The following is a 27,480-nucleotide window of genomic DNA, read 5'->3' on the forward strand; positions in this document are numbered from 1 at the left end:
CTCACTAAGCAAAAAAAAAAAAAAAAAAAAAAAAAGTACACCTAGAAATTGTCTTTATTTATACCTGGAAATTAAGTATTTATTTCTAAATCCACAGTGCATGGTTCTCAAGAAAAAAGGGGAATGATTCATTGTAGCCTCTTCAGTTTCTAGTTAGATGTGAACAAAAGTACTCAGAAAGTGTATGATTCTGTGCGACACCTGCATTCATCCCCTAAGGCTGCTATCACAAAGTACCAAAAGCCCGGTGGGGCTCAATGCAACAGACATTTTTGTTTCACTCTGTAGGAGGCTAGAAAGCCAGAGGCAAGTTGTCCCAGGGCCACGTTCTCTCTGTGGGCTCTAGGAGAGAATTCCTCCTTGCCTCTTCTAGCTGCTGGTGTTTCCACGATCCTTAGCATTCCGTGGCTTGCAGATGCACCCCTCCACTCGCCTGACCATTCTTATCTCTTCTTCCTTCTGTGTGTCTGTGTCCAAATTTCCCCTTTTGAAAAGGACACCATCACATTGGATTAGGGCCCACCCTCATGAACTCATTTTAACCCAGTTAACTTTGCAAAGACCCTATTTCTATATAAGGTAACATTCTAAGGAACCAGGGTTAGACTTTCAGTGCATCTTCTGGGGAGGACAGAATTCAGCCCGTAGCAGTATATACTCCCCTGCAAAAAAAAAAAAAAAAAAAATCCAGTAAATACACAAGATGGAAAGTTTTGTCAAGGACCAGGAACTGAAAGAAATGTCACACAGGGCTATTATCACATGTCTAAGATACATGTACAAGACAGAGCTTACCAAAATCAGGAGGAAATGTAGAGATACTGAGATGGACTTTTGCCTGGCTGACTGAGACAGTATCTTTGTCATGAAATATTATAAAAATAAATATTCATATTCATAATAGCTCAGATCTTTTTTCAGATCTTAGTAGTTTCCAAACACTGTTCTAAATCTTGGATTTGTATTAATGCATTTAATCCCTTCTATGGCCCTATAAGGAAATAATTATTATTTTCCTCATTTTATAGTTGAGAAAATTGGGGCACAAAGAGATAAGTAACTTGATCAAAGCCATACAACTATTAAGCTGCAAACTAGGATCTGAACTCAAGCAGTCTGGCCACAGAGGGTATGCTGTGGGTTAATCGCTGTGAATGGTCCCCTCATTTACAATTTAGTAGTGAAGTAAGACATAGCACCATGAAACGACATAAAAATAAATACAGGAGTTCCCACTGTGGCGCAGCGGAAACGAATGACTAGGAACGGTGACGTTGTGGGTTTGATCCCTGGCCTTGCTCAGTGGGTAAGGATCCGGCGTTGCTGTTAGCTGCGGTGTAGGTGGCAGATGCGGCTCGGATCTGGCGTTGCTGTGGCTCTGGTGTAGGCCGGAGGCTACAGTTCTGATTCAACCCGTAGCCTGGGAATCTCCATAGGCCATCGGTGCAGCCCTAAAAAGACCAAAAAAATAAAATAAAATAAAATAACAGTTGATCCTTGAGCAATGCAGGTGTTAGGAAAGTCTACCCACCACACATTTGGAAATCTTAGTATAATAGATTTGCCCATCCATGTTTCCATACCAATGGGTTCAACCAACCGCAGTTTGTATTTGTCATATGGTATATATTTATTGAAAAAAGCTGCATACAAGTGGACCTGCCCTCTTCAAACCCATGTTGATCATGAGTCAACTGTACTCTTTTGAGCATATCAGAGATCAAAATATTACACTGAAAAACTGAAGGGTCAACAGGTTAAGAGCCCAACTAGTATCCATGAGGATGCATGTTTGATCCCTAGCCTCACTCAATGGGTTAAGGATCCAGCGTTGCCACAAGCTACAATGTAGGTTGCAGATGCAGCTCAGATCCCACATTGCTGTGGTGTAGGCCTGCAGCTGCCACTCTGATTGGACCCCTAGTCTGGGAACTTCCATATGCCACTGGTGTGGCCCTAATAAGAAAAAAAAAAAAAAACTGCAGGACAATAAAGTTGATTTTTTTTTAATTCTAGATTGTACAGTTATAGCTTCCATTCCTTATGGCTCTATGAGCACGTATTATTAAAAAAATAAGTCTGACCAGATTTTTAAATCAAAGATATTAAAAGATCATTGTGTTATAAAAGAATGCTGATGAGAAATAAGGATGTCAAGTGCCTGATAAATAGAACAATATGCTATTGATATGTCAATATAAGGTTATCTAATTTTCATAGGATCTCTAACTATAAACATAAACTATGTTTTTCAATTAGGGAAACAATATGCATTTGTTTTAATGATGAAGAAATGCATCTCCCAAAAAGTGCTACGTGAATTTTTTTCTTTAGTGGATTTTTATTATCCTAGGTGACACAGTTCTTTTGACCAAAAATGTTATCTAGTCCTTTTTATAAAATTAAATTATTTAACCTAGGAATAAATATTAAAATATTTAACCAAGGAGGCAAAAGGCCCATACACTAAAACCTATAAGACATTGTTGAAAGAACTTGAAGAAGATACAAAGAAATGGAAAGATATTTCATGGTCATGGATTGGAAGAATTAGAATTGTTAATATGTCCGTATTACCTAAAGCAATCCACAGATTCAATGCAATTGCTATCAAAACCCCAATGAGGAGTTCCCATCATAGCGCAGTGGTTACCTAACCCGACTAGGAACCATGAGGTTGTAGGTTCAATCCCTGGCCTTGCTCAGTGGGTTAAGGATCCAGCATTGCCATGAGTTATGGTGTAGGTTGCAGACTCGGCTCGGATCCCGCATTGCTGTGGCTCTGGCATAGGCCGGAGGCTACAGCTCCGATTAGACCCCTAGCCTGAGAACCTCCATATGCCGTGGGAGCAGCCCTAGAAAAGGCAAAAAGACCAAAAAAAAAAAAAAAAAAAAAAAAGAAAAAGAAAAAGAAAAAAAAACCCAATGACATTTTTCACATAAATAGAACAAAAATCCTAAAATTTATGTAGAACCACAAAAGACTCTGAGTAGCCAAGGCAATCTTGAAAAATAAAAAAATAAGCTAGAGGGGAGTTCCGGTCATGGCACAGGGGTTAACGAATCCGACTAGGAACCATGAGGTTGTGGATTCGATTCCTGCCCTTGCTCAGTGGGTTAAGGATCCGGCATTGCCGTGAGCTGTGGTGTAGGTAGCAGACGCGGCTTGGATCCCGCGTTGCTGTGGCTCTGGCACAGGCTGGCAGCTACAGCTCCGATTGGACCCCTAGCCTGGCAACCTCCATATGCCGAGGGAGCGGCCCAAGAAATAGCAAAAAGACAAAATAAATAAATAAATAATAAGCTAGAGGTATCACACTCCCTGATTTCAAATTATAATTACAAAGCTATAGCAATCAAAACAGCATGGCATTGGCAGAAAAAACAGACACACAGATCAATGAAACAGAACTGAGAGCCCAGAAATAAACTCATACCCACATGAAGAGTAATTTTGACAAAGGAGCAAAGAACATTCAATGGAGAAAGGATAATCTCTGCAATATGTGGGAAAACTAGACCCCTCTCTTACAATATACACAAAAATCAATTCAAGATGGATTAAAGACTCGAAGATAAGACTTGAAACCATAAAACTTCTAGAAGAAGAACAGGTAGTAGGCTCCTTGTCATAGACATTGGTCTATGCAATATCAATGCTCAAGACATTTGTCTTAGCAGTATCTTTCTCAATGTCTCCTCAGGCAAAGGAAGCAAATATGAAAATTAACAAATGGGACTACATTAAACTAAAAAAAATCTGCACAAAAAAGGAAGCCAGCAACAAAATCAAAAAACAACCTACCAAAAAAAGAAGATACTTGCAAAACATGTACCTGAAAGGGGGTTAAAACCTAAAATATATAATGAACCCAACTTAACCACAGAAAAACAACCTGATTTAAAAATGCGCAGAGGCTCGAAATAGATATTTTTCCAAAGAAGACATGCAGATGGCTAATAGCCACATGAAATATGTTCAAAATCACTAATTATTAGAGAAATGCAAATCAAAACCACAACGATACATCACCTCACACCTGTTAGAATGGCTGTTATTGAAAAGGCAAGGAATAACAAATGTTGGAGAAGACGTAGAGAAAAAGGAACCCCTGTGCACTGTTGGTGGGAATGTAAATTGGTGCAGCCACTATGGAAAATAGTATGGCTATTCTCAGAAAGCCTAGAACATGTGATCCAGATCCAGCTATTCCACTTCTGGGTATTTACTCAAAGAACACAAAAACACTAATTTGAAAATATTTATGCACCTCTATGCTCATCACAGCATTATTGACCATAGCCAAGATACGGAAACAAGCTAAGTAAACATTGGCAGATGAATGAATATCTGAAAACACACACACACACACAACACATCTTGAAATGATACTCAGCAGTAAAAAAAATATAAAATCTTGCCATTTCAACAACACGGATTGATCCATAGATGCAGAGAGCAGAATGGTGGTCACCAGAGCAGAAGGAGGGTAGAGCGAGGGCAAAATAGATACATGGGGTTGACTATATGGTGACAGATGGAAACTAAACTTTGCTGGTGTGTGTGCTGTGGTGTATACCAAAGTTGAAATATACCTCCGTCCATGTGAAACTTATATAATGTTATAAGCCAATGTTACCTCAATTAAAAAATGTTAATTATTTTAAAATATTCGTAAACTTTTAGCATATAGGCACAATTATACATAAACATTACTCTTTATTGATTTAAATAATCCTTTCATGTGGCCTTAAAAATGAATGTGTCTTTATAAAGTCAATGCTATAAAAAATTATCAAATCTTAAAATTGTAGTCACAACTCTATGGCATTTTGCTTGTGTACCATTGGGCTATTATTTTGAAACTAAAGAAAAATTTGTGAAGATATAAAAAGCCTTAGCACTGATCGTGGTAGAGTCAATTTTTAGTCCATATGTTTAAAGGTTGTATCTGTGGCTGGAACCGAGAGTCCCAAAGGACTGAATTGCACAGAACTCCCCTTATAACCGACAGTTTGTGTCTGGTACTTGCTTCTGTTTTAAACACGCATTGCCCAACTTCTTGGCAAACGGCTGTGTTTTAAGACCTACTTAGATTAAAATTAATTCCATTAATCTTTTAACTTCAGTGTCTATTCTGGGGCAAGTGGTATATTACTTTTCGCATTAATGCAACTTTTTTCCAGAAATGTTTTATAAGCAACTATAATTCATGTTTAAAAAAATAATGTCCGTAAGTGGACAATGAAGGTAAAGAGAGAAACCTTTCAGTGACCATTGTCTTTGAAGGCACCAGGACATTCCTGGAAGATACTACTTTTAGGAACTGCAACATGTCAAAATCACCAAACTTTTCATAACTTTTTTTCTAACCAAATGCACAAAATAAGACCTATTTTAGAGAAGTCGTATTTTAAGCCCGTGGTGCTTTCTGCATTATATTCTAAAGGAAATACTTAATACTGTACTCCACAGATTTCTTTCAACAGCTCATTATAAACCTTTTATAATGACATTTCTGACTTTTTAGAACATGTAGATGTGTCAAGAAAGTATTATACAATGAAACAGATCATTGTAATATTAATATATACCAAGGTAAACCAACTAGTGATTTCCTGAGTGACATGGCTTTATTAATTGGTCCCAAACAATTATTATTCTATTTTGTATCAGGAAAAACATTTCTGTTTCACTAATATTAAAGGCATGAGGCAATCATATTAAAGACATTATGCAAATTGTTATGTAGGCTAAAAAATATTTTTCAAATAATTGATGCTTTTGTTCATAAGACAGTTTTCTGTTAGCTAGAAATATTAAAAGGCTAGCTTTTTAAAATGTGTTCAGGGAGTTCTCTGATGGCCTAGTGGGTTGAGATTCCTGTATGCTTACCCTGTGGCTCTGGTTGCTGCTGTGTGGCGTAGGTTTGATCCCTGGCCTAGGAATTCCCACATTATTGCCTCTATGGCAAAAAAGAAAAAAAAAAACCCACGAGAGAGCCTGAAATAAAAGTTGCAACTCTCATTTAAAGAAAATAAATTTAAAAATGGATTCATTACATACAATAGCTGTTCTGAATATCACTTGAGATTTGGGGTCTTGTTTTTCTGTATCTGATAGCAGATATAGTCGGAAAATGTGAACTGAAATAAATCTTAAAGTAAGGTTGGATCAAAAAGGGATGAAGGGAGGAGAGGCTATTTTTTAAGAAAGAAAAATGAATAAATAATACTATTGTCATCATTGGCAGATTTAGCCTTTTTTATATAAGTAGTTTAGAATAGATTGCCAGTAAAAAGGTTTTTGTTAAAACAGGTAAATCCGAAGCATTATAAAACTGAAATAAAACTATACACTTCAGGAGTTCCTGTTGTGGCTCAGTGGGTTAGGAACCTGACATAGTATCCATGAGGATGCAGGTTCAATCCCTGGCCTTGCTCAGCAGGTTAAGGATCTGGCGTTGCTGCAACCTGAGATGTAGGTTGCAGATGTGGCTTGGATCCAGTGTTGCTGTGGCTGCGGCCTCAGCTGCAGCTCCAATTCAACCCCTATACCCAGGAACTTCTCTGTGCCATGCGTGTGGTCATAAAAGAATAATTCTAATGACTACTTCTTTAAGTTTCAGTCTAGAAAATAGTATGATCAAATCCGTGTGATTCTGAGTCCAGATATATTTTGAGGAAAATTCTTACCTTCATGTCCAGAAGGCTGTGTGAGTTCACTGACATCATCATCTTTTATTTTCGAGGCGTCAGTGGCACGTCCAAAGCATACGTCCCTCTAGCTCCTCCCTTGGTCGCCCCTAACATGTTGTCTATTCCAAGGGTAGTGAACTTACTTTTAGACGTAGTTGGAGCTATTTTTAGCATTGGCCACTGTGATCATGTCTGTTAAGTGTTTGAGTTAAATAAAGAGACTTCCCTGGAGTCAGAGTACAGTGGTAATAAAAATCACAAAGTCCGGTTCTGCCACTGTGTGACCTGAGGTCCTTTAAGCCCTACTTTACTCATCAGTAAAATCAGCTAATAACAATGTTTATTTTACCGAATTATTGTGAGGATTAAGTGAGGTAAAGAAACTGAATCGGAGTTCCTGTTATGGCTCAGTGGTTGTGAACCCGACTAGTGTCCACGAAGATGTCCTGGCCTTGCCGTGAGCTGTAGTGTAGGTGGCAGATGTGGCTCAGATCCTGCATTGCTGTGGCTATGGTGTCGGCCAGCAGCTACAGCTCTGATTCGACCCCTAGCCTGGGAACCTCCGTATGCCATGGGTGCAGCCCTAAAAAGGCAGAAAGAAAGAAAAAGAAGGAAGGAAGGAAGGAAGGAGGGAGGGGAGGAAGGAGGGAGGGGAGGAAGGAAGGAAGGAAGGGAAGGAAGGAAAGGAAGGAAGGAAAGGAAGGAAGAAAGAGAGAAAGAAAGAAAGAGAGAAAGAAAGAGAGAGAGAGAAAGGGAGAAAGACTGAATCAAACAAAAAATACACACATACTACATTATCTCATTTTAGATGATTAATTTCAAATTATATAAATAAAAATGCAAGATGTAATTCATTCACAATATTAGACATGCACTGAGAAACCAAAACAACCCATGCTCAAAGTCTTTCCACAATTTGACTTTGATTCTCAACTCTAAAGTTGGGTCCGCAGAGTAGAAAGAGTCCATGGTTCCAATTCAGGTACTGTCACTTAAAAAAATTTTTTTATTGAAGTATATTTGATGTACAATATTATATAAATTACAGGCATGCAGTACAGTTATTCACAATTTATGTGTTACACTCCATTTATAGTTATTATAAAATATTGGCTATATCCTCTATGTTGCATAGTATATGGGACGCAGCAAAAGCAGTTCTAAGAGGGAAGTTTGTAACAATACAATCCCATCTCAGGAAACAAGAAACATCTCAAATAATCTAACCTTACACCCACGGGAACTAGCGAATGAAGGACAAACAAAACCCGAAATTACTAGAAGGAGAGAAATCACAAAGATCAGAGCAGAAATAAATGAAATAGAGGCGAAGAAAACAATAGAGAAGATCATTGAAATGAAAAGCCAGGTCTTTGAAAAGATAAGCCAAACTGACAAACCTTTAGCCAGACCCCTCAAAGAAAAAAAGGGAGAGGGTTCAAATCAATACAATCAGAAATGAAAAAGGAGACATTACAACCGACACCACGGAAATACAAAGGATCCTAAGAGACTATGAGCAGCCATATGCCAATAGAATGGACAGCCTGGCAGAAATGGACACATTCATAGAAAGGTACTGTCTTCCACGACAGAACCAGAAAGAAATAGAAAATATTGGAATTCCCGTCATGGCACAGTGGTTAACAAATCCGACTAGGAACCATGAGGTTGCAGGTTCCATCCCTGGACTTGCTCAGTGGGTTAAGGATCCGGTGTTGCCATGAGGTGTGGTGTAGGTTGCAGACTCAGCTCAGATACCACGTTGTTGTGGCTGTGGTATAGGCCGGCTGCTACAGCTCCGATTCGATCCCAGCCTGGGAACCTCCATATGCCGCGGGAGCAGCCAAAGAAATGGCAAAAAGACAAAAAAAAAAAAAAAAAAAAAAAAAATGAACAGACCAACTCGTGGTACTGAAATTGAATCAGTAATTTAAAAATTCCCGACAAACAAAATTCCAGGACCAGATGGCTTCCCAGGTGAATTCTACCAAACATTTAAAGGAGAATTAGCATGGATCCTTCTCAAACTCGTCCAAGAAACTTCACAGGAAAGAACACTTCCAAACTCCTTCTATGAGGCCAGCATCAACTTGATACCAAAGCCAGAAAAAGGTATCACGCACAAAAAATTATAGGTACTGTCATTTTTTTTAGCTATTGTCCTTAGCTGGCAACTATCAACTCACCATCCCTATGGCAAGGCTTTTTAACCTTCCATCTATGTTTAGCTTGGATTATTTTATACCAAACTGTCTCTTTAAAGAGGGGTTTGAGAATCTATAGCAGAATTACATTTTACCATCTTCTATACATGTTATTTATGCAGACTTAGAAGTATAAAAGAAATATAGCATAAAAATAACGCATAGGATGGGCAATTTACTTGCCATGCCAATGTATGTAATTATGTTCCAGTAGGCGTATAAAATGAGAGATGGGGTCCACTCCTCCTGTGCCTCTCACTGTGAACATCTCACCAGGCCCCCTGGGATCCTAATGTTTAAAGGTACTTTTCTTTCCATGCCATACAAAGTCCAAGATTCATTTTGCCTAAATGCAAATTTCATCTTATGAGCTGATATTAAAATCTGGCATCTGAAATTAGTAATTGACTATATGTGTTACTCTTCTCGCCCAACCTTTCAAATCTTCCTGAAATGATAGGAGAGGATTTTTTTTTTTTTAAGTATTAACTCTCAAGGACAAAATAATGGTGGGGAAAGCACAGAAAACATGTATTTCAGCAGATTCTCAGAAAATGAAAAGGAGATGGAGGAAGAGTTCCCGTCGTGGCGCAGCGGAAACGAATCCGACTAGGAACCATGAGGTTGTGGGTTCGATCCCTGGCCTCGCTCAGTGGGTTAAGGATCCGGCATTGCTGTGAGCTGTGGTGTAGGTCACAGACACGGCTCAGATCTGGCATTGCTGTGGCTGTGGTGTGGGCTGGCAGCTGTAGCTCCAATTGGACCCCTAGCCTGGGAACCTCCATATGCAGTGGGTGCAGCCCTAAAAAGACAAAAGACAGAAAAGAAAAGGTAGTTGGAGGAGGAGTAGCAAATTAAGCAGAGTGGAAGTTACTACCCGAAAATCTGCAGAAGGGATTATCCCAGATGAGAGAGGGTGCATCCTTTCACGCAAGCAAAGGCACCAACCACGGCAAAAGGGTGTGAGATCTGGGCCTGAAATTAGCGGACTGACTGTAAGCATCAGAAATGCTTGGATGGCCGGGGCTCCTCTCCTACCCAAGCAGCTCCTCTGGTTCCTCCCAGCAACCTCCTATCTCTTCCTCCCCCCGCCAACATCTATTCTCTAGAGAAGAGGGATGGAGAAGCTCCAGGCTTAAGGACCCCACGAAGAGCTAAAGTGAGATGACAGACTTCAAGTATGGCATGACAATGTCCAGGCTGAACTATGGGAAGCTCGGCATCCATTATGGTTTTTTTCATACTTTCCTGTATTTCTTTGATAACAAAAAAAATTAATTTATGAGAAGAACTTGATCTCAGCGCAAGATGCAAAGTGACCATACAGCACAGCACTCAGATGAAAAATTGTACCAAGTCATCCTGACTAAGAATAAAAACCACGCTTTATCAGTGTTCCCTTGTGGCACAGCGAGTTAAGGATCTGGTGTTGTCACCACTGTGGCTTGGGCTCCATCCCTGGCCCAGGAGCTTCCGCATGTCACAGGCGAGGCCAAAAAACAAACAAGCAAACAAATCTACCCTTTCTCAAGTGGTTACACTGGGCCAGGCCAAGTGCTAAGCCCTTTACATAGCTTTTTGCATTTAATTTTTCAAAGCACATGTTATCATTCCTCTTTTGGTAGATAGGGAAGCGAGAGAGAGAATATGACTTGCCACATGTCAGTTAGTGATAGAGCCAAGTTTCAAGCAGATTGATTCCAGCCCAAGATACCCTTCAGTACTGCATTTCTCCCCTTGACCTGATCTTGAGAATCAGTTATAGCAATTGGGATGTTTGCCATGTTTAATCCCAAACTTTGGATTTTTCGCTCCCCTAAATCTGTGAACTCTAGTCCTATAATGCCTCTGTACCTAAATTTTGACTTAATAACCTTGTAATTTTTTGCAATCCCTCTAGGACTAGAATCTAGCCTTTTAACTCAACAGTCCAGCTAGACTCTATCAGAGACCCCATACATCACCTAAAAGAAGAGGAAACAACCAGGCAAATGGCTTTTAGGATGAACTTCTGTGTCGGCCAGAATTGGACGCAGCTACTCTGAGCTGCAAAGTGGGAGCAAAATATTTCAGCTTCAATACAAAATACAACACCCAGAGGATCAAGGAATAAAATGAGATTGAGTTGAAGCATGTCAGAAATAGATACATGTACTCGTTTTTAATCTTTTTACCCTAGAGCAATTCTTGGAATCATTTTCAAGTCTCAAGGAATGCCTGCATAAATATTCCTATACCCACAAACCCCGGAATGTTATTTATGTGATCACTTGGTTATAATAATCGAATAGCAATTGTCAATCAGAGAGAATGATCTTTTTCTGTGAATGCTTGGGATAATTTCTTAGCCTAAGCGTGCTTCTCTCACATCAAAAAGACACTAATATGCGTCAGTAGTGTAGGCAGAGAACATTTTGCTTTCATTTTTATTTCCTCCTTGATTTTTTTTTTTTTTTTTTTGTCTTTTTTGCTATTTCTTGGGCCGCTCCCGAGGCATATGGAGGTTCCCAGGCTAGGGGTTGAATCGGAGCTATAGCCACCGGCCTACGCCAGAGCCACAGCAACGCGGGATCTGAGCCGCATCTGCAACCTACACCACAGCTCACCGCAATGCCGGATCGTTAACCCACTGAGCAAGGGCAGGGACCGAACCCGCAACCTCATGGTTCCTAGTCGGATTCGTTAACCACTGCGCCACAACGGGAACTCCCTCCTTGATTTTTTAACTATATCCACTGTGTTAGTCCATGTCCCCCAAGACACCAAGACAGGATACAATATGCATGGATTTTATGTGGGAAATACATTTGCAAGAAAGAGGCTGGAAAAGATGGGGAGAGCCATGGGCCATGAAGCACAGATGGCCCTGTGTGAAGGACAGAGGAAGGAAAGTTAGGTGGCAACTGTCTCCATCACTGTGACGTCTGGGAAGGGGTCAGCCGTGCTATCAGGGAGGCTTGGAAACCAAGTCAGCCCTCCGAAGGGATGCTGACATGCAGGTATGGCCCTGCCTCCATGCTCCCGCTGTCCTCAGTCCTGGGCTGGGAGCATCAGGGCAAGTGTGGCCTGAGCACCAGCGCAGCCATGAAGTTCAGAGCCCGACAGCTGGGCCCCGGTCACTTAAGTTCCCTGTAGTTGGAGGTCTGCAAACACATTTCTGTGCCTATCACACCTAAGAAAGCCAAAACCTTATCTCAGATATCCACTCTACAGGTAGCTAATGAGGTCAGCGCTGTGTCCCGTCCCCCCCAACCCCCTATTTAAACCTAAAACGGGGAGCTCCCATTGTGACTCAGTGGTCACGAACCTGATTAGTAGCCGAGAGGATTCTTAACCCCTGGCCTTGCTCAGTGGGTTAAGGATCCAGTGTTGCCGAGAGTTGTGGTGCAGGCCAAAGACATGGCTCAGATCCCGAGTCACTGTGGCTGTGGTGTAGGCCAGCAGCTGCAGCTCTGATTTGACCCCTAGCTTGGGAACTTCTGTATGTTGCAGGTGGGATCTTAAAAAGAAAAACAACAACAAAAAAAAACCCAAAAAACTAAAATGACTTCTTCACCAAAATTTCTTAAAAAAGAAGTTAGGTTTAACTTACCTTTTCTTGAGATTATCACCTTATTTTCCTTTCCATAAATTGTTTTTTTACAGCATATAAAGCAAACATGATAAATTTCTGTTAAATAGCTGGTTTAAGCCCCCCAAAATATGATTTACTTTTTCTTTTTTTTTTGTCTTTTCTAGAGCTGCACCCGCAGCATATGGAGGTTCCCAGGCTAGGGATTGAATTGGAGCTGTAGCCGCTGGCCTACACCAGAGCCGCAGCAACACGGGATCCGAGCTGCGTCTGCAACCTACACCACAGATCATTGCAATGCCGGATCCTTAACCCTCTGAGCAAGGCCAGGGATGGAACCTGCAAATTCACGGTTCCTAGTCGGATTCATTAATCACTGAGCCACGACGGGAACTCCTGATTTACTTTTTCTAAAGGTAGGTTTGGTTAACTGAATTTGAATGAAAGTTATGAATTGATTTAGCTAATGTTATTTACAACATAAATTATTGAGCATACAATCAGTATAGCTACTAAACTACAAGCCAACAGAACAGGAATAAACGTATATCTTAAGATAGGGGTCTTTTTGCTAATTACATATTACTTATTACTCTTGCTTATTACTCTTGCTAATAAGACTCTTATTACTGTTACTATTACTCTTGCTAATAAGACTCTTACTCTCAAGCCCAAGTTGCAGTGAGTAAATTTAAAGATTTCCTAGTGCAATATAAATTTCCCAAAGATACAGATTCTTGTAAATCAAAGACCCTTGTCACGTGAAGTCACACTACTTTCTTTACGGTCCTGTGGTTATGTGTTCAATTGGTTCGTGTGATGAGAAGTGACTGCTAAGTAGATAGTTGCTGTACCCTTTTCAAAACACCCAACAGATCTGGCCTACTGCTTCTGGAAAATCCTCCTGTAATTCACCTTTTAGCTAAAACACGTGTTGCAAACTCTTCCTCTGCTCGGCCACAAGATTTTTATATGAAGCAGGAGGTTTGTGTGATCCTCGTCCCAATGATAACACAACTGTAAAACATTGTGGAATGAACTGGTCTTTATTTAGTAAAGTTAATCCTTGTGTTCCATCATTTAGAAACGTGTTCATTTCATCTGAAGACTTGTTGACATTCGTGCCTCTCTCTGAAGAAAGCAGGGTGTTATTGTGATCATTTTAGAGTCAAGAAACTCAACAAACCCAAGCACAGGAAAAATGGAGAAAATTATATCAAGGCACATGAGCATCAAACGTCTCCAAACCAGTGATAAGCACAAGGTCCTAGCAACCAGAGAAAAAGGCTTGTTACATACAGGGGAAGAAGGTTGAGGATGGCATTAGATTACTCCTCAGAAACAACACAAGTGAGAGGAGAGTAAAATCTTTAAAGGAGTGAAAGAAAAAGCTGTCAACTTAGAACACTGTAGCTCTGAAAATATCTTTTAAAAATGAAGACAGAACACTTTTCAGACATACAAAAGCCAGACGATTTCATCAGCAACAGCCCCACATTGCAAGAAATGGTACAAGAAGTCCTTTGGTCAGAAGAAAAATGATACCAGATGGAAATATAAATATATATAAAGATATAAGGAATATTAGATATGGTTACTCCATGGTTAAATATATAAGGATTTTTGGAGTTCCCATTGTGGCTCGGGGGTTAAGAACCTGGCATAGTGTCCTTGAGGATGCAGGTTCAATTCCTGGCCTCACTCATTGGGTTAAGGATTCAGTATTGCTCAAGCTGCAGCTTGGGTCATAGATGCAGTTTGGATCTTGTGTGGCTGTGGCTGTGGCATAGGTGGGTGCCTGCAGCTCCTATTCATCCCCTAGCCTGAGAACTTCCATATGCTACAGGTTTGGCTGTAAAAAGAAAAAAAAAATTGTGGAAGAATTTTTCCTTTTAATTTAAATTTCTTACTATTAAAATCTATAATTAAACACAATTAATTACAAAGTAGCACGTGGTTTACAACATATGTGAAGGTACAATGAATTATAACAATAAGTGCAAAGACAGTGATAGGAGAATTGGAAGAAAACTATTGAAATATTCTTATACTATATGTGAAGTGGTTTAATATCATTTGAGGATAGACCGTGATACACCCTATGTATACACCCCAAAGCAACAACTAAACTAAAAAACAGAGTTACAGCTAATAAGCAATCAATGAAATAAAATAGAATCAGAAAATATCTAATCCAAAAAAAGTTAGGAAAAGCATAAAAGTTCCCTGGGAACTTCCATAGGCCATGGGCGCAGCTGAAAAATAAATAAATAAATAAATTTCTAGTTTAAAACCTTCCCACAAAGACTATTCCAGGCCAAGATGGCTTCTTCAGCGAATTCTACCAAATGTTTAAGGAAGAAATAATCTAAAGTACAAACTTGAAAATTGAAAAGTAGGGAATATTTTCCAATTCATTCTATGAGGCCTGCAGTGACCTAATTTAGAAACCAGACAAAGATGTTAGAAACAAACAAAGCTATGGACTTACGTTCCTCATGAACATAGTGCAAAAATTCTTAACAAAATCTTAGGAAATCAAATACAACAATATACAAAAAGGATGGTACAAACTGGCCAAATGTGGTTTATCTCAGAAATGCAAGGTCATTTTAATATTTGAAATACTTCAATATAAATCTCCATGTAAGTAAACTAGAAATAAAAACCATTGAATAATTTCAACAGACTAAGTTAAACCTTTTGACAAAATCTAACATTCATTCTTGATTTTAAAAATAATTGTAAGCAATCTAGGAGAGAGAAGAAATTCCTCAACCTGATAAAGGGCGTGTATAAAATCATATAGCTAATATCATACCTTAATTGTTAAAGACAGATTTCCCTCTAGGCTCAGAAATAACAAAAACGCTCACTCTCACCATTTCTATTCAATTTTTTACTAGAAGTTTTAGCCAGTGCAATCAGGCAAGAAAAAGAAACAAAAGGCATCCGGGTTGTAAAGAAAGAAGTAAAACCATCTTTATTCGCAAACAATGTGATTTTCTATCTAGACAATCCAATGGGAGTTAGAAAAACGCTAATAGTACTAAAAAATGACTTTAGCAATGTTTGTAGAATATGAGGTCAATATACAAATTCAACAGCATAAAAGAATAAAGTGTTTAAAAATAAATTGACAAAGATGTCCTAGACAATAGACATTGAAAAATACAGACACTGCAGAGTGAAAGTAAAGAGGACCTAAATTTTTTTTTTTTTTGGTCTTTTTGCCTTTTTTAGGGCTGCTTCCCACGGCATATGCTTCCCAGGCTAGGGGTCTAATCGGAGCTGTAGCCACTGGCCTACACCACAGCCACAGCTACGCGGGATCCGAGCAGAGTCTGCAAACTACACCACAGTTCACGTCAATGTCAGATCCTTAACCCACTGAGCAAGGCCAGGGATCGAACCTGCAACACCTCATGGTTCCTAGTCGGATTTATTAATCACTGAGCCAGGACGGGAACTCCCAAAGAGGACCTAAATTAATGGAAAAATGTATTATACTTGTAGATCAGAAGACTCAATATTGCTAAGATGTTGTTTCTTCCCAAGTTAGTCTATAGATCCAATGTAATAAAAATCAAAATCTCAGCAAGCTTTTTTCTTAGAAGCTGGCAAACTGATTCTAAAATACATACATGAAAATGCAAAGGACCCATAAGAGCCAAATCAATTTTGAAAAATAAGAGCAAATTTGGGGAACTAGCATGATGTAATTTCAAGATTTTTTTACAAAGCTGCAGTATATTGGTGTCAAGATAGACAAACAGATCAATGGAACAGAATAAATATTCAAGTTTTAAATTCTGTATGTTCCTCCAGTTGAGTGGTGGGTCTATAACCAGTCCCCCCGAATTTGGGTGGGCACATGACCTCTTCAGCATATGGAACGAAGAGGAATGACATTGTGCAATTTCTGAAGGTTGGTTGGAAAATGTCATGAAGTGTCGCCCTAGTTCTCTTGGGACACTTGCTCCAGGATCTCAAGGAAGAAATCACCATGTCAGGAAGTGGGACTACGTGAGACTGTCCTGTCCTAACGGCCACTTGCAGGCAATCTAGTTGACAGACCACCTGAGCACCTGGCCAACAGCCAGCATCAACTGGCAGTCAAGAGAGTGAGCTATTTTAGACTCCAGCCCAAATGAGCTAGATGACAACTCCAACTCCAACTGATGTCTGACCACAAATGCATGAGAGAGCTCATCTAAGAACTGCCCAGCTGAGCCTATCCTGAATTCTTGACCCACACAAATACAGGCAAAGTAAAATAACCATTTTTAACCCACAAAACTTTAGGGGCAACTTATTAGGAAGCAATAGTAACAAATGGGGAGCTTTCAGTGAATGAGCCATATGCCCACCAATTACCCTATGCAAAGTCAAGTTCTTCTAGAGATAAACCTGCTCATTTAGGCATAGCTTCTTCACAGACTTTTAGGATTTTACTGTTAAAATAAGTGGTTCTTCAAAGATAATAAAACAACAGGAGGAAACCAAACCATAAGAGGACCCCCCCAAAATAGAATCAATGTACAGAATAAGGGGTAACTCAATTTATAAAAAAAAAAAATCCTCCGAGAGATGAGAAGGTAATCTGCACATTAAAAAAAAGAAAAGTAGGGTTCTATGAAGAAATAACAGGCTGTATTAGTTTCCTGTTGCCGCTGAAACAAATTATCACACACTCAGTGGCCTGAAACAATACAAGTATCTTAAAGTTCTGGAGGTCAGAAGTTCAAAATCAGTCTGTCTGGGCTGGAGTCAAGGTGTCAGCAGGGCTGAGTCTTCCTGAGGCTCTGTGGGGAGAATCTATGTCCTTGCTTTTTTCACCTTCTCAAGGCCACTGCATCCTTTGGCTCCGGTCCCCTTCCTTGCATCACTTCAGCCTCTTCTTCTGTCATCACATTGCCTCCTACTGACTCTGATCTACCAACCCCCTTTTTTTTATAAGAACCCTTGTGGTTATCTCACTGGGCCCACCCAGGTAACCCAGGACAATTTTCCCATCTCGACAGGCTCAACTTAGAATCTCTAGATATGTAGCGTATTCACAAGTTCCAGGAGTTTAGGGGTGGCTATCTTTGAATATGGAGACAATATTGGAAACCACCTAAAAACTGTTAAAATAATTGTTGGATCTGGGAATAGGGACCAAGGGATAGGAAGGGGATGGGTTGCTGTTACAAATTTTGAAAAAATATTACAGGCAATGTATTCAAAAGGTGTGTTCCAAATATTAAAATTTGGTATCACGTGTTAGATTCCATCAGTCCCTCTTTTTTTAATTTTTTTTTTTTTTTTGTGTGTGTGTGTGTGTCGTTTTAGGGCTGCACCCATGGCATATGGAAGTTCCCAGGCTAGGGGTCAAATCGGAGCTGTAGCCACTGGCCTATGCCATAGCCACGCGGGATCCGAGCCATGCCTGCAACCTACACCACATCTCACAGCAATGCCAGATCCTTAACCCTCTGAGCAAGGCCAGGAATCAAACCTGTGTCCTGTGTTCTCATGGATACCATCAGATTCATTTCTTTGCATAAATATGTTAATTTAAATAATATTCATGTTAAAATGTTAAAACATTATATGTGTATGCACCAAAATGATAGCTATAATTTTCTTTACATAATTTTCTTAATTTTAATTCATTATTATCCAAGGTTTTATAATAAGCACACAGTCACTTTACAATGGGAAAAATTAACCATTTTAAAAATATATAATTTTTATCTTTTCAAAGTGAATTCAGCTCATGATATAAATGAATAGCCACATGTTCATATCTTTCACATAAAAAGTACTTTAAAATCCAAGTTAGCTACATACTACTAGAAAATGATTTTATTTATTTATTTATTTGTCCTTTTAGGGCCACACCCACAGCATATGGAGGTTCCCAGGCTAGGGGTCAAATCGGAGCTAAAGCTGCTGGCCTACACCACAGCCACAGCAACGCCAGATCCTTAACCAGGCCAGGGATGGAACCCACATCCTCCTGGAGACTATGTCAGGTTCTTAACCTGCTTAACCATAACCAGGACTCTAGTTTTTTATGTTTTTTGAGAGAAGATTAAAAAAATAAAACCGTGTAGTCTTTCCAGCCAAGATATGAGTGATATTAGCTGTTAGCAATAACTATTGATATGACATAAATGATTATTTGTTAGTGTTGTAAAAGACGTGAGAAGACACCTTTTATTTCAAACAAAAAGCAATGTATTTCCCTACAAAGTAAACAAAACAAATGAAAAACCCTTTTATGTATCCTTTTATCTCATAGTACGCGTATATTTAGACAGTAACATGGATTTAATAGGCCACTGGAGGATGAAGAAATTATTTTACTTATTTTGATTCATTTGCCACAAAAAACATATTGTTGTAGTAGGATCCATCAGGAGTGCAAAGATTTGGAGACTTCTTGAAGAAATCTATTTTGGATCAGAGTTTGCCAATTTTTATCCCGTATTGGCTTTTACACATTTGATTTTGGGTCACAAAACGGAACTGCAACGCGAGGACAGATGAGTGAATCTGTCGGAATGGACTGAGTGCCTGTGTGCAGAGCTCTTACCGTGGCTCTCTTGACTCAAATGGATAAAATATTTCCTCAAGGAACTTGGTCTCAGAAGCATATATCAACCCCATTTTCACAAGAAGCTTGCATGATATTGATAACCAACTTCTTTTTTGAAGGGAAAAAATACTGTGTGAAAAGCTTTTCACCCTTGGTTTTCAGCAAAGCAAGAGTATATTGTGTTAGACTTCTTTCTTATTATCTTAACATCAATATTTAATGAATGTTCGCTTTATGTAGAATGAGCCTAGTTGTCTGAATAAAATAAGTAGTTTTATAATAAAAACGAAAAAGCTAAACCTCAGGTGCTCACAATGTAAAGAATATGCTATACTTCAGGGGACCTTTTATTAGAAGTTACAGATTGAATATAATAACTTTGGGTGAGTTATGCTTATTAGTCCAGGATACACACTCTGAAATATCAACTCTAAACACAGTCGAATTTGCTGATAAATTGTCTTTATAAAGGTGATCATTAGCCGTGCTTGTTAAATAGGTCTTTTCTTATTATGTACATTATTTAATATTTATGAAATGAAGAAATTAGATAATATTAATAACAGTTGTTATGTACTGTTACATTTTTGGAAGCCACTTTCTGTTTTGGCTTTGAATAAGAACAAACTGCAATTTTGATCTATCAAATTAGAGAATGATAATATTTTCACATTAAAAATTAAATGTGTTGGTTTTTTTAATCCAATTAAAATGAAATATTTTTTGTTAAAGACTTGTTGGAATATTTACAGAATAATATTTGCCTACAGTTGTGGCTTCAAATGCATTGCTATCATGTCCCCCTGTCACCTGGAGAGGATATTGATGACAAGTAAAGTCATTGCATCCTAAGAAAGTAAAGTATCTTGAGACTTTTAAGTCGAAGAAATAGAGGTGAAATGGACTTCTACTATGCCATGTATAAAGGATGATATCCAGAGTGATTCCAGGACTCCCACAGGTCATGCAGCTAGTTGCAGTTTCAAGCAGGTCCACAACACAGGTCTCCTATGTTCCAAGCTGGAGTCGTTTCTCTCTTTCGGAACCAACCCAGGGAGATCAGTGCTCTTGGCATTCTGAGCATTTCAGTGTTTTATTCTGCAGGGCTCTCCCACTCTTTGCAAGACCACTAGCGTCCCTATTCCAAGCCCATTAATTGCAAGTAGCACATACGCTTTCTTCCCCCCACAGCTTTATTGATATTTCATTGACAAACAGCCCTGCAGAGATTTATGTTGTTTGCACATTCTTAAATGGCTTCTAGGAAGATAGCACTACCCTGGTTAAGAAAGTCCTCATATTCCAGAAGCTCATGTATTAGGAGGAAATGATGAAGAGAAAGAATCCCAGATGGCTCATGAAATTCTTTTACTTTCATTCCTTAATTCCCTAAGCCTGCAGTGGCTCTTCTGGAAACTAGCAGAAGAATTTCTTTCTGGTTTATATTCCCATTGCCAATGTGTGTTCAGAAATGAACAATGAAAACCACCGGGAAGCTGCAACTAGAAATGAGACTTTTTTATTCCCCTTTGTTGTTGTGCTACTTATGGATTTTTATACCCATTGTGAATTCGTTGAGGAACACATATAAATATGTCATTATAAATCATTTATTAAATACAAGTACAGGAGTTCCCGTCGTGGCGCAGTGGTTAACGAATCCGACTAGGAACCATGAGGTTGCGGGTTCGGTCCCTGCCCTTGCTCAGTGGGTTAAGGATCCGGCGTTGCCGTGAGCTGTGGTGTAGGTTGCAGACGCGGCTCGGATCTAGCGTTGCTGTGGCTCTGGTGTAGGCCAGTGGCTACAGCTCCGATTGGACCCCTAACCTGGGAACGTCCATATGCCGCGGGAGCGGCCCAAGAAATAGCAAAAAGACGAAAAAAAATAAAAAATAAAAAATAAATACAAGTACACTTACCAGTTCTAATAGACATCTTAAGTGGAAGAGTTAGAAAATGCACTTGTATGTTAGATATCCCAATCTCATCCTTTAAGTTTTAGCAGTCCTCCGTGAATAAGCTAAGTCAAATAATAAGATATTCCTTTATAGTTATATGAGGGTATTATAAAGTCATAACCCCAGAGTGACAACACACAATATGAGAAATTACTATGGGTGGGGTGTGTTTATTTAACCAAACTCATACAATTTGCTATGTGGCAGGCATGGTTCTAAGCAGTTTATGTGAATTTATTCAGTTCTTCCCCATAGCAGTCCTGGGGTAGATCCTGATTTATCCTCTTCACAGAGCTGGAGTAAGATCACACAGCCAGCACATGGCAGAGGGAGAATTCCAACCCAGACAGGCGGAAGCCATGGCCATTTTCCTCTCCACCTCTCTATGACACGAGGATCACACGGGGACAGAATATGGTAAAAACTGAGCTGAGAATTCTTGCCAAGCAGAGGAAAACCCAAAGCAGCCATTCACCAATCAGACTTTATTTTGCTGCATCTGAAACAAACAGACTTCTAAACATCTTTTTGTAGGAATTCCCTTAAAATCTGGTTTTCTCAGGCCCTGGTTTTATAACCTCAAATATCCAAGGGAAAAACATAGATTATTCAGAAGAACTATCTATTTGCCTTCTCATTTGTATTAACATAAGATGGGCTCACATATGTGGATTTTCATTTTTAACATTTATGCTTATTTATTGAATAATAAGTAAGAGCAGGGTTCGAATTCTTTTTTCCTTAAATTCCAAACCTGTGCCACACTTTAGGACAGCCCTGTGTAGATGCTCCGTATCCTCTTTCTGTCCACTAGTGCTTGAGCGTTCTCCACCAGTGGTAGAGAATGATGATGGAGAAACATTGGGCGTAGCTCTGGTCCCAAACAGAGAAACTTTCAGACTGAGATTTTTGTGTATCTAAATAAAATTAGTTCTTCCTCCTGGAAGGTAGAATATTATCCTTGCTATACTGGAAGTGATAATAATTAGTGTGTGTGTGTGTGTGTGTGTGTGTGTGTGTGTGTGTGTGTGTGTCTTTCTAGGGCCACAATGGAGGCATGTGAAGTTTCCAGGCTAGGGGATCAAATCGGAGCTGTAGCTGCTGGCCTAGGCCACAGCCACAGTAACACCAGATCCAAGCCACATCTGTGACCTACACTATAGCTTGCAGCAACAACCCACTGAGGGGGGCCAGGGATCGAACCCACATCCTCCTGGATATGAGTCAGATTGGTAACCCACTGAGCCACAGTGGGAACTCTGATAATGATTTTCTATTCATTTACATATGTATGGTTCCTCTTTCATTATAATCCATCCAAACAGTATGTTGTTGTAAGTATATGATTGGGATTCCTCAGGGAGTGATGTGATAAAGCATTGATCTTGTGTTCCCAGCTCCTAAAATCATACCTGGAATTGTTCGTTAGTAATTGTTGGGTAAATAAGTTATAGGAGAATGGCAAAGGGAAGGGAGAAATGTGTCTTGATCAAAATACACAAGTAAAATATTTTGTATTTTATTATATTTAGCATTTAAACTGGTTTATATAAAAATAAAATTCTTGTTGGTGACATTAGAGCTCACATATCTACTTTCTATTGTATAGAACAGGAATGAGCATAAAAAGATCATGAAACTATGATAATTGATGAATACTGAAAGCTGTTTTGTTTTCTATCACTTTATATTAAGTAACATTTTTCTTCAGTCAGTATTAGTCTATCTAGACTTTAAAGAAATGCTCTTCTAAAATTATAAACTGACTTGTCAAAGGGAGAACCCAGGTCTTGGTACTTACTGGTTTTTCACTGACTAACAGTATATTAGCCATTGTAGGTCAAAGCCAAATATATACTAACAATGACCTTTGCTTTAGAAAGCAAGGGTCTTGGTGTGTAACAGTAAAATAGTCATTGAAAATGGGGGGAAGCAGTGGGAAAGTGGAAGATCTCAAAATGAGAGAAAACACGAAATTTTACTTGTTTTTTCTAGAGCCAACTTTAAGCACCGCTTGCTGAAACCATCTATTTTTGGCCGCCAAGCATCCATTCCTCCTCCTCACATATCAGGTAATTGTCGCTCTGGTTTTATTCGGAAACAACCCCTCTCCTGCACTTAGCAGAGCTATTTAGAGGTGACGGTACCTGCCCAAAGCTTGAGAATGTGGGCCCTGGCTGGGTGAGGCCAGGCAGTGGGACCCATCCCTTTGGCCACAGTGCAGCCTAGGCACACTCATAAGTTCTCAAGGACAATAGGAGACATTTGCTGGAGACGGTTGCTGGATTTGAGGCTGAGAAATTGGGTCTTGGAGCCGAACAGTCCTCTCTGTGATGAGAGAAGCCAGGCTGCGGGAAAAGTTGACAGGGGGGCTGACCTCAAAGACAGGCCCAATGACCATGGTTAGATCCTCAGTCAAGTTGCACCTAAAGCCAGGCTTCCCCCTGGACTTTTGAGTCTAGTGCTCAATAAACTATCACATTCCTCCTTTTAAACCAGCATGGGTTGCATCCTGACACTTGCATGATAGAATCCTAATGAATACATCCCACCTGAGGCTACGTACGTTTCAGGCAGGACTGTGATATGGAGAAAATGTGATGGACACACTAACAGACTTTGTAAAAAGAAAGGGGGAGACCATTCACCAGAATGGACAAACATTGCTTCTAATTACCTAATCATGCTATTGTTATTTGAAAAATGCTTTGACTTGCTGTGCTGAAAAAAGCTGAAATGGAGGTTTGTCTTGTCTAAAAATTATATTGTGCTTCTTCAAGATTACCTGACTTTAAACCACATTCAAAGCAGTTGGATGGAATCAACGTTTAATCCTTTGCGCTACAAAATCAGGATGGATTCTGTTTCTGTAGATCTGTGAACTCCAACACTGGTTTCCCTCTCCCTCCCCGCTCTGAGCTGAGAGCCTAAACTCTGAGGCTGGGTCGTGTTTTTTTAATAAAAGAAAAGCAGTTCAAGCTGACAACTGAATGTCCTACTTTACGCCTTTTGTGTTTAAGAGGTAGTGACATTTCAAGGTTTGCAGCGTAGAGCTTGTCACTTCTGGTTAAGGTCAAAGCCGGTTCTGTTAGTTAAAAGTGAAATTAGGATTAGGTTAGTGTTTAAAAAATGTTAAGGGAAATTTATGATTACAGGGAACGAAAAGTGTCTTCATGTGATGTTCATTTTTCAAGGCAATTAATTTAGAATGTACTTCATATGTTCCCCAATCCTCTCCCACAACCTTTTTCTCCACTGCCGTGAAGTCCAGCCCGAGAGCAGGGGCTCACTGGATGTGGCCATGTGGGAGTTCCCTCCCTCCTCTTTCTCCTCAGTTCACCTTTATTATTCTTTGTCCCCTTTCCCTCATCGTCCCATTGTCCCTCCCTTGCCATCATCCCCCGCTTTCCCTTAGTCACAGAGAAGGAAGTAGCATTGGTGTCTGCGAGTAATGAGATCCACTGACTGAAGAAGGAATCCCCTCTCTTTTCTCATCACCATCACTGTTTGGTCACCACGCAAAGCTACTAGAGGTAGGCTGCACTTGCCATTCCTATTTTTTCATCTCTCACGACTGTCCCTTTAATGTTTTTAAATTGTAAAATATCATGTGCCCCCAGAAAACCCCATGACATACAAGCGAAGTTTATTTACTGCCACTAACTCTTCAGTTGACTGTTCCTGGTTCTGCCTCCACCCCTTAATGACTCTGTTCTGATAAAGGTGCCAGTGACTTAACTGGGAGGATTATTATGAGAGTGATATTTTCTCTTTCAAAGTTCCATTCTGCCTGGTCTTTGTCTCCTAGTCCTCGCTCATTCGTCAAAGCCTCTCTTTGTGTAAACTCTGCTAGGTTTATAAGCAATTGCGGGAACTGGAGGCGGCACAGAGCGTCAGATGCTGCTGTCACTTGTTTCTTCCGGCTTTTACTCATGGTGCCTTGCGAGCCCTTGTTCTTTGGAACTTTGGAATCTGTGGACATTTTTTTGAGGACTACGTTGAAAGTGTATTCCTTCAGAGAGGATTTGTGTTTATTCCTACCAGTCTCCTGCAACCACCTTAAACTGTCAGCTGGATGATCTGGGGATAGACAGTAAATTCACACTGCAGACCTATGTGAAGTCAGCTTGGGTGTACACATTCTGCGGGAAGGTATCTCTATTCCTCCCATCCAATGCCAGGGTCAAGACGGGAGAGTTTTCTCGCTGCCTCTCCTGTGCTACAAGTTTGTTTCTAGTTCTCTTTCAACTGAACATGTTACATCTTTTGGGATCCCAAATTTATGGGAGATTTCTCCTTCCGCTCTTTTATTAAACAATTATTTGCAATTAATAAAATAACTATTAAACAATTATTTGAGGACATGATGCTTTAGAAAAGATTTGAGGAGTTCCCATGGCAGCTTGGGGGTTAAGAACCTGACCAGTATCCATGGAAATGTGGTTTTGATCCCCGGCCTTGCTCAGTGGGTTAAGGAGATTCAATGTTGCTGCAAGTGCAGTTGGGTCACAGATATGACTGGTATACGGTGTTGCTGCGACTGTGGTGTAGGCCTGCAGCTGCAGCCCCAATTTGACCCCTAACCTGGGAACTTCCATATGCCACAGGTGCAGCCCTAAAAAATTAAAATATTTGAGAATAGAGCTTTTATCTTCATCACAAATATAGTGTTCCATATGGTGCTGATTCATTCTGCCAACCAAATATTTATTGAACATGTTTGTGCCAGGACTATTGTGTGTTCTGGATATACAGAAATTGCCTAGACATCTAAGATCCCTGCTTAAATATGTTGTCCTGGAGCATAAATGCGCTAGGGTGCATTGTAGGTATTTCAAAAAGGATGGGTGAAACCAGTGAATGACCTAGTGATGAGTAGCAAGAGGAGGAAGAGAGAGAATTGCCAGCCACAAAAGAAGGTAAGTTTACATTTACAGAAATAACAGCAAAAAGAACCAAGAGAGTTAATATTAGCTGCCTAAGGAGGCCTTCCAGAACCAAATCTAGGTTCAGAGTGTCAGATAGGGCCCAAGATGAGAATAAACTGGCTTAACTGGAGTAGAAAAGTCTAGAAATAGAAAGCTAAACAATATCCCAACAATACTTGTAGAGATCTTGAATATCTTGCTTTTTAATCACAGCTCTATGTGTATATACCTCATTTAAGAGCTCTGGCGGGTGTTCCCGTCGCAGCGTAGCAGAAACGAATCCGACTAGGAACCATGAGGTTGCAGGTTTGATCCCTGACCTCACTCAGTGGGTTAAGGATCTGACATTGCCGTGAGCTGTGGTGTAGGTCGAAGACGCGGTGGCTGTGGCATAGGCTGGCAGCTGTAGTTCCAATTAGACCCCTAGTCTGGGAATTTACATATGCCATGGGTGCGGCCCTAAAGAGGACAAAAAAAAAAAGAGCATTGGCAAATAAGATGAAAACAATGACTGGGCGGAGTCTAACTCCAGGTACTTAGCGTCAGAACTGGAGGACACCCAGTTGGTTTCAGAGAGTTGGAGAAGTTGTGTTGGAAAAGACACTGTGTGTTTTGGTGTCAGAAGGGGGAAAACATCCTTCAGGCCCCATCCAAACTTGACACCAATACTTGTAGTTACACCTTTAATAAACTTCATGTTGAAACCGTATTAGTTTGTTACTAGAAGATGAGCTGCAATCCTCATTTTCAGCCTACCCCTTCCAACCGCAGACTCAACCACTTGCTTTGAGGGCGAGAAGCTTTCCTAGATCCTCATCAAAACTTCTCTTTCTCTCTTTCATGCTTTTATTTCTTATCATATATCCTCAATCATGGCCCTTTCACAATCTACTTTATTAGAAGAGGCAGGGAATCACAAAGAACCACAACAAATTACGGCATAGGTACATGATATAGGAACGTTCTACAAAATACCTGACCCGTCTTCCTCAAAACTGTCAAGGTCATCAAAACAAGTACATTTTGAGAAGCTGTTACAGCCAAGAGGAGCCTAAGGAGCTATGAAAACTAAATAGAACCTGGTATTCTGGGTGGGACCCTTAGGTTAAAACTAAAGAAATATGAATAAATTGGAGAAAAACAAAATCTATTATGGTGCATTACATGGATAGAACATGTAAACAAGGAAAACATGCTCTTCCCAAACAATCTAGAAACTTCTTAATGAGATTAATTCACATACAGTCATGTGGCCAGTAAAACCATTATTTGGATACAATTTAATAGCTCTATAATTTATTTTATATATGCCAATGAAATAAAGCAGCGTGTCTTTAAAAAAACATGCTATAATTGAAAGGATTACCCTACCTTTCCTCCTAAATTAGTAAAACATAAGTAAGTATGTATGGGCAATTAACAGTATCATGAAATAAGATTTCTCAAGTTAGATCATCTTTTAAATATCTAACTTTTAGATACAGTCATATGCAACATAATTATGCTTTTATAAATATATATTTACTAAATA

At 39.7% G+C, this 27,480-nt stretch overlaps 1 long non-coding RNA gene across 1 annotated transcript in view; it reads left to right on the forward strand.

Moving 5' to 3' along the window:
• LOC110262189 overlaps positions 1–25,343 on the forward strand; it is a 105,456-nt gene extending 80,113 nt beyond the window's left edge. Inside the window, exons 3-4 of the long non-coding RNA XR_002346871.1 lie at positions 23,017–23,093; positions 24,437–25,343. This is a non-coding gene — a long non-coding RNA (uncharacterized LOC110262189). The remainder of the gene's footprint in view (positions 1–23,016; positions 23,094–24,436) is intronic.

This window comes from Sus scrofa, chromosome 8 (assembly GCF_000003025.6).
Source record: "Sus scrofa isolate TJ Tabasco breed Duroc chromosome 8, Sscrofa11.1, whole genome shotgun sequence".
Lineage (NCBI taxonomy): Eukaryota > Metazoa > Chordata > Mammalia > Artiodactyla > Suidae > Sus > Sus scrofa.